Source organism: Meriones unguiculatus, chromosome 4, assembly GCF_030254825.1.
Source record: "Meriones unguiculatus strain TT.TT164.6M chromosome 4, Bangor_MerUng_6.1, whole genome shotgun sequence".
NCBI lineage: Eukaryota > Metazoa > Chordata > Mammalia > Rodentia > Muridae > Meriones > Meriones unguiculatus.
In genome coordinates this window covers 138,585,143-138,598,625 of record NC_083352.1, presented here as the reverse complement: position 1 = coordinate 138,598,625, position 13,483 = coordinate 138,585,143, and positions in this window count along the sequence as shown.

Genomic DNA, 13,483 nt, shown 5'->3' with positions numbered 1-13,483 from the left:
CTGTGGAATGGATATTACATTAGCTCACTTTATAGCATTCTGCTTTCGTAAACAGTACTGTAATAAACATATTTTAAATGTATGACTACTGTAGACACAATTATGTCTCTATTTACTAATTAATGAAATTTCTGGATCATAGTGGAAGAACATGTTCAACTTTAGTGACTAATTTCAAAGCAAATAATAATTTGAATCTAACAGCAAAATATTTGTACCAGTTCTTTGAATTTTGCCTTTGACAAATAGGATCTGTATTGTAAAAGAATGCTCTGCGTGTTTAATTTTCCTTTCCCATATAGTAACTGACAATAACATTTCCAATAGTAGTACCAATTGTATCTAGTTTACAAAACACCTATTCAAATATTGTACACATTCTTGTCCTATTTGGCTCTCTGTTGCCATTTTAAAAACACTAATCAAAATCAGCTTGGAAAAGAAAGAATTTATTTGGCTTATGGTACATTATTCAGAGAAACTAAGGCAGGAACACATGGCAAGAAAATAAAGGCATGAACTGAAGAGCAATCCAAGGCAGGATGCTGCTCACTGGCTGCCTTCCTCTGGCTTGCTCGCCATTTCTCAGATTGTCTGTGGTCCACCTGTCTAGGGAAGGCACTGCTCACAGTAGGCCGCTCCCTCCCACGTTAATTAGCAATTAGGAAATGCCCCACAGATATGCCTACAGGCCAATCAGATGGAAAATGTTCCTTAATTGGTTTTTCCTTCTTTCCAGGTGACTCTAGCAAGCAAAATCATGTTGGGATTTTTAAATTTTACATGGTGAGAAGTTATTAAAGTCTCCCAGATAGCAATCCTTTGTTTTTATTTTACATGTATTAGACAGTTTTACACCCATATTCTGTTTCTTTCTGCTCTTATGGAGATGTTTTTGCTGAGAAGTTGATTTGATACTAATCTAACTCAATGAGTTTTCTTTAATACTTACCCAATTTTCTTTTTAATTTTAATTTTTTTAATAATTTATTCATTGTTTATTCCAATTGCATCCCTTCCCTCATATCCCCCCAGTTCCACTCTCCCTCACTCTTCCCCCCTATTCTCCACCCCTAGTCCTCAGAAAGGGGGAGCCCACCTTCCCTGCCATCTGACCCCAGCCTATCAAGTCTTATCAGGGTTGCCTGCATCTTGTGGCCTGGCAAGACCCCCCCAACCAGGTGGAAGTGATCAAGGAGGGGGAAACAGAGGCCATGTGAGAGGCAGCCCTTGCTTCTCTCACTAGGGAACCCACATGGAGACTGAGTTTCTGCCACACCTGAGCAGGGCATCTAGGCCCTCTCTATGCATGGAGACTGATAATTGGCGCCCTGATTTGTTGGCATTGTTGGTCTTCTTATGGAGCTCCTGTCTCCTCAGGGTCTTTTTATTCCCCCATTCTTTCCCCATTATTCCCTGCACTACACCAAAAGTTTGGTTGTGTGTCTTGGCATCTGCTTGCTGAGTGGAGTCTTTCAGAGGACATCTTTGGTAGGTTCCCATACTGTTCCCTGTCTTCAAAGAAAATTACTGAAGACAAATATTGGTGTCATTCAGAAGGGCAATTAGAACAGACACCAATTTTTCTAAGTAATTTACTTCTACTCTACAATAAGAAACATATTTACATATTTTAATCTAAAATTTTTTTAATGTACTTCATATTTTAGTGTCTATAATTCTTACAGAATTAAATTTTGTCCATAGATGAAGGTAGGATTAAATTATATCAGTTTCTATATTGGTAAAGTACTGTCAGCACCAAATACTGAGTAGCTATTCCCTTTTGCTGTGAAGTCCAGTGTCACCTTTGACATAGAGCCTCCTTGATCTACTTGCCTTCCAACTGAATATTCTTTATCACTCCAGTTTCTTAATATCTTTATTTTGTTTATTTTGACTGTCTATCTATTTCTCCTTCTTTCTTTCGAAACAGGGTGTCTCAGTGTGGAGTCCTGGCTTGGCTGAAACTCATTATGTAGACTAGAATGGCTTCAGGCTCTCTGCCTCCTGAGCGCTGGAATTAAACAAGAGTGCCGTCATGCCTGAGCAATAACTTTACTTTCTGGGATGATATGTGATTTTATTATTTCTAAGCAGAAAATATGTTGTTCTGTATATTAATTAACATAGTCACTAGTCATAGCTTTTATCATTAGTTTAAGTTACACACACGTACACAGACACACACCTTACTCTTGATTAAAAATAACTGAACATTGATTAAATTTGATTCATCAGATCTGAGAGATACCTAACCATAAGCCAACTCTGGACTGTCCTCTCTTTCACTTGGTTTGTAATAAATTTTTGCTGGAATGCAGCCTTTGCCTGCTTTCAATGGCTGATTCCAAGCTGCAAGTCTGGGTCACATATATGTAAGTGATCCTATGGCCTGTAAAGCTTGAAATATTTGCTGCCTGACTTTTAAAAATATTAACATGGATCATTTGGAGAGTAATCTTATTTTCATGATACCGATGTTTTATATACAGAAATAGTGTAAGTCTCATGTACAATTTCTGCCTGAATTTTTAAAGGAAAATCCCACAGTCAGTCTTCTTCTATAGAAAGTTACATTTTGTTAAATTTATTCCTAGATACTTTATATTTTCTGGAAATTAGAACTATCAATCAAAATTTAGCTACTACCCCTTCTAAATTGTAGTGATAGTGAATAGAAAACCAATTGATTTCTTTTGTAGGATGATGTATATAATGATTTGCTAAGATGGCTTACTTTCTTAATAAATATCTGTACATTGTCTATGTTTTGATGGTACTTATCTTGATAAAATTATGTGCTTGCCTTTGTGAGCAAGTGCTGCATAAAACCATTATTAAATCATCATGTCCTGTCTGGCTCTATATTAGAGAAGCTGTACAGTGTCCAACAGGTGCATATTACTTTTGAATAATGATAGTTATTTGGGAGGAAAATAAAAATATTTTATTGTTTTTAAATTAATTTTAAATTGGCCTCTAAAATCTCATGATAAATAGTTATGAAAAATAAATCTAACATCAGTAATCAATGTAAAGGTTTTTTTGTTTGTTTGTTTGTTGATCTAGAGATATCTTGGAAAAAACAGTGAATCACTAAAAACATCATAAAATGATTACTTCTAGGAACTTCTTATTTAATCTGCTCTTAACCTTCAGCTCTACCTATTTGTAAATTTGAAACTTTTAAATGTCTTGACAATTTTATAACCTAGTTTTGTACATATCTTTTCCATATTAGTTCTTTATTTAACTATACTTTATATGTATATAATATATAACAGTTCTTTGAAAATTTCATGCAATGAGTTGAATGTTGACCACATTCCCACATTCATACGCTTCTCTGCCCAATCATTTTATTTCCATTTTATTTTCACCCAAGTCCAATTTGTGCTGCCGATATATTCATGGATGAGTTGCTTTCCAATGGAGCAGAGTGGCCCTACCAGTGAAACACTTATCAAGTCGGGTATTAAAGCAGATGCTGAGACTCATAGCCAAACTTTGGGCAGAGTGCAAGGAATCTTAGGAAAGTAGGGGAAGATAGGGGACAGGAGCTCCACAAGGAGAGCAACAGAACCAAATAATGGTGGCCCAGGGGTCTTTTCTGAGACTGATACTCCAACTAAGGACTATGCATGGAGATAACCTAGAACCCCTGCACAGATATAGCCCATGGCAATTCAGTCTGCAAGTGGGTCCCTAGTAAGGGAAACAGGGGCTGTCTCTGACATGAACTCAGTGGCTGGCTCTTTGATCACCTACCCCTGAGGAGGTGGCGGCAGCCTTACCAGGGCACAGAGGAAGACAGTGTAGCCAGTCCTGAAGAGACCTGATAGGCTAGGGTCAGATGGAAAGGGAGGAGGACCTCCTCTATCAGTGGACTGGGGGTGGAGCATGGAAGGAAAAGAGGGAGGATAGGATTAGGAAGGGACAGGGAAGGGGCCTACAGCTAGGATGCAAAGTGAATAAAATTTCAGTTAGGAGTAGTTCCACAGTCTGAGGTGGGGCTTCATGTCCACCTCCCTTCTCCATGCTGAGATTTGGTCTAGCCTGTGGGGCTCGGGCTGTAAGTTCATTATATGTGCATCTGCCATGTTGTTTCCAGAAGAGTTTCCTTATATTCATTTGCTGTCTCAGGCTCTTACTCTCTGTCCCTCTCTTCTGCAATGATCCCTGATCCTTGGGAAGAGCAGGTGCATTACAAACATTCCCCTTAAGGATGAGAATTCTGAAATCTTTGATTTCTGTAACTTGGCTAATTTGAGGTCCTTTTACTTATTGCCATAAATAATATACTGGTAGAGTGACAGTTCTATGTGTAAAGTATGTGTGATATGTGTGTGGATCTTTCTATTTATGCATATCTCTATATAATTTTCTTCTCGTTTCTCAGACTCGGTGACCTATTTCACTCAGTGTGGCTGAGATTCCTCACTAACAATCAATCTTTGGAGTTTCATAAGTAGCAAGATTTGGTTTTCTTTCTAACTGCATTAAGAGATAATAATTTTTAAATAAATAAATTCTTTTTAAATAAATAAAATCTAAAATTTTCTGGCCAACCTTTCAAGTAATTCCAAGGGAAAGGGATGGCTGTTGTGTGTTCATGTGGTTGAACTCTGCATCTGTAAACTAACAGTGGGGACTTGTGGAGACTTTCCTTCTTGTCACATAGTGGTTATTTCTCTGAAGTCTCATCAGGATCCTGTTATTGTAATATTGTTACAGTCTCATGCCCCTCCCTGTCTGTTTGTTTGTTTGTTTGTTTGTTTGTTTTGCTGGCAAAAATGTCTATTCTTCAAGACAAGAATTCTAGAATGAATCCACCAAAAATGATGAGAATGGTTCAACCTGAACTCACCCATACCTGACTGAGAGGTAACTGGGTTAACTAAGGGCTGATATTATCTTGAGCTACTTCTTTCTTGAGAGCTTGGTTCTGGTGAATAGGCGCTTTTATTTTATTTTATTTTTTATTTTTTGAAACAGGGCATCACCATGTAGCTCTGGTTGCCCTGTAACTCACTATGCAGACTAGGCTGGCTTCAAACTCACAGAGATCTGCTTGGTTCTGCCTCCCCATTCCTGGGATTAAATGTGTGTGCTGCCACACCCATGAATAGCTGGCTTTAAACTGGCCTAGCACCATGCAGCAAGCAGAGCCAGCCACAGCTGCACAGAGAAGAACCTCAGAAACTTCTACCATTCTTGTTAGCTTCTGCTGGTGTTGCAGGAAGATTTCCTTGACATTGGAACCTTATTTTCGAGCACCATAAGCATACCTCAATATTCAAATTAAGAATCTAATTTCATAAAAGAAATTGGATCCCCTAGAGGTCTTACATTTTGCACAATTCCTCTATAATCTGCCAACGTTACTTTAAGGAGTAATTGTCCTGTGTTCTTGTACCAGAAGAAGGATCAGTAACCTGGCTTATGGGCCTGTATAGCTCTGTTCTAATGATTCAAGGGAATGATCAAGGACTTAACCTGTTGGCTAATCGAGGTCTGCTTTCTCTAATGAAATAAATTGGATAGAATGACATTCTCTCTTGGGAAAAAAAGCCAGTACTGCAGTGCTAAAGCTGCTGTGAAATGATGTGAGTGCTAATTTTGAAGGAACCATAGTCAAGGCTCCAAATGATCTGTTAGTTAGGGTAAACAAGTAAGAAAAACATAGGAGTGGTGTCCAGCATCTTTTCTATAATAGCAGATGTGAATGTTTTATTGGTTGATAAGTTGCTTAGCTAATTCACTTACTTTTTTTTCATGCTGGTGTGTAATATGTGAATGCTGAAGCTGGTGTAACAGTACCATGCCTGCCTGCTGCCATGTTCCCCGTGATGACGGTCATGGAATCTAAGCCTTTGGAACCATGATCCTCAAATTAAATCTCTTCTTTTCCATTTGCTTTGGCCACAGTGTCTTACCACAGAAATCAAAAAGTAAGACATGCACAATCCCTTCACTTAAGCATACAGCCTTAGTGTCCTTAAGAACTTTATATTCCAGTGTAAGTAATGCTTAAATTTCAGAGCTATTAATATCACCTAATTTCCTTTTTGAAAACTGAAATGTCATAATGAAGCTCAGATAGTTCTCCTCAGGGAGCAAAGCTATCAACATTATGGTATACTACTGTCTATATTTCTTTGTATGTTTGCAGAGACAAATACATGAGAAATAACACCAGTTCTTCCTGAGTGAATAAAGAAAAATAGCCAGATAAAAATTCATTGAAGCTAAACTAATTTCACTCCATATACTTATACCTACTTTGTTTACTCACAAGTTATAATAGAATGTCTTCCTCCTTCTCTAAGTGCTTTGACCAGCACTCTACTTAAATATTTAAGTGACAACACACAGCCTGATGGAAGGCTTCTTTTCCCAGCACTTCACTCCATTAATTCATTCTCTACAACGACACGATGGATAAAAACACATTACAAACAAGAGTAATAAATTACATGAGAAAGACTGTTTTCTCTTACAGAGAATGAGAGGAAGCATGAGAAACACTTCCTAAACTGCGGCAATTTCTTCTCACTGTGTTTTTCCCTCAACTTTATTGTGGTATAATTGACAATTAAATATAGTAGATGCTTGTGGTTTTCAGTATTTCACATATGTATACATTGTGAAATATTTTATATATGAATGTGAGTTAACATAGTCATCACCTCACACATTTCTCCTTTGTGTGTGTACACGTGTGTCTGCGGTATGAACTCAAGTACTTAGCTGAGTAAATTTCAGGGCTGAAAACACTGCTGCACACTACATCCGAAGCTGCCATCACGACATGTGGATTCAGCTTTCAACACCGGAAGTCTGTCCTTCAATCAGCAGCCTCGCGCGTCTCTTGGTTGTGTTTGGTAAGCACCGTTCTACTTTGTTTCTGTGAATTGTGCACTTTGGATTCTGCATGTAAGTGGTATGTGACATTTGTCTTTCTACGCTTGCTTTAAGTATTTAGCCCTGTGCCCTCCAGGCTTACTCAGGTTGTCAGAAATGACAAGTTTCCCTCTTTCTAAAGCACAGTAACACTGTCTTACAAATCCCAACAATTTCTATGAAATTTCTGCACACATTTTTGTTGCTCATATGTATTAATTAGTATAATAAAATAAACAGGATAACACAGATACTCTTTGAGGGATAGACCTAATTGGTTTTGGATCTGTACCTAGAAGTGGGATTGCTACATGGTTAAGCAGTTCTGTTTTCAATTCATTTGGAGGGAACCTCCAAACTATTTTCCAGAATGTTTGGACCAGTGTTATTCTTCACTGTCAGTCTACAAGGATTTCCTTGTCTCCACATCTTAGAAACATTTGTTCTCTTTTTTTTTTTTTGTGATAATAAACACTGTGATAGGGTTGAGGTGATATTTTGTTGTGGTTTTTATTTGCATTCTCCTGATTATTGCCAAAGATGAGCACACATACACCTGTTGGCCATCTGTGTATCTTTAAGAAACATTTGATTTAGAACCTCTACCGACGTTTTATTAGAATTATATGTATTTTTTAGATAATAAGAATTACATATTTTGGGTACTAACATTATCAGATAAATATCAGAAAACATTATACATAATCAGATAGCAGTTGCTCTTTGAACAAGTAAGTGTGTAATATGTTTTGAGAGCAGGGAATGTATTTTTAGTTTCACTGTTCCTGCTCAATGTTCCTTTGACTTTTTTGGCCCCGTATGCATCTCGGATTTTCTACTTGAATTTATGCTTTCTGTGAGTGACAACAACACATGAGAGAAACAACTTCAGATAGGAAAGATGAATTTTGCCTTGACAATTCAGAGAATTTTTGTCTACTGTGGTGGCAAGGCATTGGCGATCTGCTCGTGATGATAGGACTGTGTCAGGAGGCTGAAAATATCACTGTGGACAAGGAAGCAGAATCCCAGGTCTGAAGCAGCCCATAGCCTACACAGTAAACTTCAAAGGCCTGCCCCTGTGCCTCATTTCCCACCATTAGGCCCCCAGCTCCTGGAGACTTCACAGCCTCTTCAAACAGCATTACCGGCTGAGTAACAGACACTGAAAACATGAGTCCAGGAGAACAGTTCAGTCACACCAACACATTTGACAGTCTGATAGCGAGTTCAGTGAATTTTAGGTCCTGTGATTCTCAGGGGTATTTAAGCTGTATTAGTTCCCCTGATGCATGAATATGAAATTTATTGCAATTTACCTTTTCAATTTTCAGTGTGGAAATGTTTCAGCTCTCTGGGTTTTGTTCTATGTATTTTTTTAATTTTTTTTTATTTTTTATATTAATCACAGGTTATTTACTTTGCATCCCAGCCATAACCCCCTCTCTCATTCCCTCCCAATCCCACCCTCCCTCTCTCATCTCCTCTCTGCCCCTTTCCAAGTCCACTGATAGTGGAGGACCTCCTCCCCTTCCTTCTGACCCTAGCTTATCAGGTCTATTCAGGACTGGCTGCAATGTCCTCTTCTGTGGCCTAGCAAGGCTGCTCCTCCCTTGGGGGGAGGGGTCAAAGAGCCCGCCATCGAATTCATGTCAAAAACAGTCCCTGTTCCCCTTACTAGAGAACCCACTTGGATACTGAGCTACTATGGGCTATATCCGAGCAAGGGTTCTAGATTATATCCATACATGGTCCTTGGTTAAAGAAACAGTCTCAGAAAAGACCCCTGTGCCCTGATATATTTGGCCCTTGTGGTGCTCCTGTCCTCTCCAGGTCTTACTAACTCCCCCTTCTTTCATATGATTCCCTGTACTCTGCCAAAGGTTTGGTTAAGAGTCTTAGTATCTGCTTTGATACACTGCTAGGTAGAGTCTTTCAGAGGCCCTCTGTGGTAGGCTCCTGTCCTGTTACTTGTTTTCTCCTACATCCAATGTCCCTCCCATTTTTCTTTTTTTTTCATCAATTACACTTTATTCATTCTGCATCCCCCCATAAGCCCCTCCCTCCCCTCCCAATCCCACCCTCCCTCCTCCCTCTGCTTGCATGCCACTCCCCAAGTCCACTAATAGGGGAGGTTCTCCTCTCCTTTCTGATCTTAGTCTGTCAGTTCACATCAAAAGTGGCTGTATTGTCCTCTACTGTGGCCTGGTAAGGCTGCTCCCCCCCCAGAGGGAGGTGATCAAAGAGCAGGCCAATCAGATTATGTCAGAGGCAGTCCCTCTTCACATTACTATGTAACCCAATTGGACTCTGAACTGCCCTGGGCTATATCTGTGCAGGGGTTCTAGGTTATCTCCATGAATAGTCCTTGGTTGGAGTATGAGTCTCTGGGAAGTTCCCTATGTTCAAATTTTCTTGTTCTGTTGCTCTTCATTTGTCTTTCTAAGTGAGGATTGATCATTTTACCCCGGGTCCTGTTCTATGTATTTTTATCTCTAGATTCTTTTTTATTTCGTAATTTTGTATGCCTATGACAGGGTTGTTGATTTTTTGTATGTTATTCTCTTGGGCTTGTTTAAAGCATATTATAGTTTTATTCAGCTAATAATTGATGTATATAATGTCTGAACTACTACGCTTGGACATCTAAACCACCTGCTGTGGTCCTGTAAGGAGAGTTTGCCTGGGTTATATTGTACATGCATTGATAAGTTTTAACTTTTGACTCTCAGGTAGGGTGCTGCAGTGCAGGGTTCCTTTCCCTGGCATGCTCTCCTGTGAGCTGGGTGCTCTTGTGTGTATTTACAGTCTTCTGACTCCTTATCTCACTCTCGAGAATGCCATTAGCCTTTTCTTCTGCGGGGGATCTGCTTGTAATGGACATGCTCAGGCATCACTTCTTTGGATATGACTATTTCTCCCTCAATTTTGAGGGTAATTTCGCACATTATTGCATATTCTGGGGTGTCAATTTTACTCTTTCCATATTTGAATATGTTATTCAGTTCTCTTCCAGTATGGAGGCTTTCTGTTGAGAAATCTACATACATTCTCATGCAGATTCACGTTCATGAGGGAAGACACTTTTCTCCTAACCTCTTTCATTTTTTCTTGTCCTTGACTTTAGATATTTTGATTATAATGCATCTTAGTGAAGATACTTTCGTGTTCAGCATATTGGAGTTTCTTTGAGCATCATAGATTTGCTTGCTCATCTGTCCCTTTGTGCTTGAAGTTTTTTTCTATTGTTATTTCTTCAAAAAAGCTTTTTTTTCTCTTTTTTGTTCCTTCTAGAATTCCCATGACATATGTGTTTTCACTTGATGGTGTCTCCTAAGTCATGAAGTGTTTATTCATTCTCTCTTTTATTTTTCCTCTGTTCTTTTTTCTGAATAGTTTCAACTTGCCTGTTTTGCATTTACTAACTCTCCTGAATGATGAAGCCTGCCAGTAAACTCATGTATTTAATGTAACAGTATTTAATGCATTATTTAGCTCATTATTTTATAGTTTATCTCTGGTGCACTCTTTTTTTCTCATGTATCAATTCAGATTTCATTTAGTCATCTCTCTATGTTCTTTTGTAGTTCACTGGGTTTCTTCTAGACAATTGTTCAAAATTATCAGGTAATCCATAGATTACACTTCTTTGGAAATGTTACAAAAATTATTATGTTTCTTGGTGATTTTTCATACTTCCCATAATCTCGCATTAATGTCTTATTACACTTGATCTTAGCCAAAAGGCCGAGAAGCAATGTTAATGTCTTATTAATTAAGGATCAATTGTCTTCCAGACTTTATAAATTTTTCTCTGAGGAAAGACCTTCACTCAGTAAGGACATAAGGATGTCCGTGGAGGGAGTTGAAACAGTAATGGCTCTAGATAGAGTCCCAAACTTCCTGAAGTCTAAATATCATTTGTACACCAAAAGTTTATGTGTTGGGAACTTGTTTCCCACAATATTTTGGTGTTGAGGGGTCTTCAAACACTAGAGTTTAACAGAAGGTGCTTAGGTCTATTGGCGACTGATTTATGAAGGAATTATGGGATCCCATACCACCACCTTTATCTCATTTGCTTTTCTTTCTGTCAATGGGGAAAGTGAATTTCATCAGTTTTTCTACCAGTGGAAACTGTGAAGAGGTTATGATGACAAGAAAGGCGGAATCATGACAAAAACTGTGTCATACTGTTTTAACTTTAGCTTCCAAATAGTTATCTAAATAAATCTATTTTGTTTATAAGCTAGCTTGCTTAGGGTGCTGTGCTATATTAATAACATCAAGCCAACTAACCCAGTACAGTATCATAAAGCAGATGCATAAACTGAGCTTGACTTGGCAGTGGCTATAGATATCCTCAATGCCCAAAGACCTGGGTCTGTACGTGTCTATTGGAGTCTTAGGTGGCAAAGGGTGGTTGGATCTTCTGGTTCTTTTTCTCTATTCAAAGACAAGGAAGTTACTTAAAGTCTAGCATTTAGGCAGGTTTGTGTTGGTGCTGGCTCAGGTGTGTTTGTAGAGGCATTGCTCTGAGAAGCTCAGTCTCTCACAGCCTGGTTATGGTTGCCGTGAGTTTCCCATGAAACAATCATGTTTAGAAATACTCGTAATTGCAGGAGACTTCTTCTGGGTCTGTGACACCTAAAATAGCCATGGACTCTGTCCAGTGTGCCAAGGCTCTCTGCAGCACAGGTCACTAGAGACTGTCATGGCACACATAGCCTGGCTGCTGCTAACTCACTGCCTTTCCTCTGTGCCCGTGTGCCCATGTGTGTGTGTGTAGTGTGGTTGTGTGTGTGTGTATATGTGTGAGCGTATGTGTGTGTGTGTGTTGTGTGGTGTGTGTGTGTTGCATGGCCTTTGTCATGGAGCCCCTGTAGAGGTCAGAAGACAACTTGCTGAGCTCAATTTTCTCCTTGCACCACGATCCTCTGAGAAGAAAACTCGGATGAATGGGCTTACCACCAAGCACCTTTACGACTATGCCACCTCATTCGCGCTATTGCTGCAGTTTTAGCCTGAGCCCCCGTGCTCTCCCAGAAGAAGCAGTTACTGCTGGATCACTGTCTAATTGTGCTTTCACGCCCCTCTAGGGACATATGTTAGACAGGGCTGCAGAGTTCTCCAAGTCTCCTCTCACCATAGCCATCATCTCTTAAGGTTTAGATTGGCTACCATATTCCAGAGGCACGCAGAAAGCCAAAGGATTGGGAAACTGTATTACAAAATGTAATATTATGCTAATATATGTCAATAAAAGCTGGCAAATGTCTACCAGAATTGAATGTAATGAAGTGAGATTTAAAAAGAGAGTTGGTTTTGGTCTTCCTGATTTTGCTGCCATGGATGGGTATGCTGGAGATGCTGGCTCACTGTGCCCACAGGCTGCAAAGGTGCTGACTGTCTGAGCCACTCAAGCTAAAGCTGAACTTAAAGCTTATCAAATGTGACTTGCAGGCCTCCTGAATAGTGCTCTTTAGAGAGCTCAGCTGGTTCTTCTGTTGCCAAAGCTGTGATGTGTGCATTAGTGCAGCTGGGATTCTGGGTGGCAGAGAGGCCAACTGAGGTAATCACCACAATCAAGGAGGAGCCGCAACTCTTCCAGGCAGTGTGCAGCAGAACTGCAGTTGTTGTCTTAATCTGGCCTACAGAGCACATTGCGTGGTAGCTAATCCGTCATGGAGAGAAGCAGAGAGGTTGGAAATGAGACAGATGCGACTCATGAGCTGACAGTTCATTTTCATCTGCTCGATCAGTTCGTAGCTACTTTCTCTTCTCTCTCCTCTTCATTCTCCTCCCTCTGTCTCTCTTCTGTCCTTTCTCCCTCCTCTCTTCCTCTTTCCCTTCCTCCCATCTCTCCTTTCTCCTCCTCATAAATCTTTTCCCAACTCTGTCCTTTTCCTTGTTTGATTCCTTCTTAGGCATAACATACAGAAATTTAAAAAGTAGCTATTAAATTTCATTTTATGGATAACCTTATCATGATAAGTGAAATTACCAATGATCTTTCTTTTCTCTCTTTGAAAAAAAGCAATTCATTAGTGAGGTGACTAGATCTAGATGCTAGAAAGCAAAGACCAACATGATAGAACTAGAAATGGTTACTTGAGAGACTGCTTTCAGAAGAGTAGGAGTAAGGGAAATGGGTGGCCAGAAAAAGAGTTGAACAAGAATCTTCTCTCACCTTGGGTCTGACCTTATCTCACAAAGATAGCACTTGCTCATGACTTGCAGCAAAGAATAGGACCCTGCTCCAAAGGCAGAGGAGCCTTATCACTTCTTGCCCCAATAATTCCATCTGTATTTGGTTGTGGTGTACGTGAGAGAAGACGCTGCCTTTTTACACAAAGTGGCTCTTGTCCACCAAAGTCTGTTCTCTGGCAATGGGGTCAGCTCTAAGCCAGAGCAGCCAGTGTTCCTTGGAGTCAGATCACCAGAGCGTCCCACCTAGTGAATAAGCTCTAGGCCAGGCAAAGCGGCAAAGCCCAAAATAGACACGTCCTCTAATAGATGCTGCACATTCCTTCTTTCTGTGGACTTTCTCATTTGCTAAAATTGCTGTTGTTTTTTA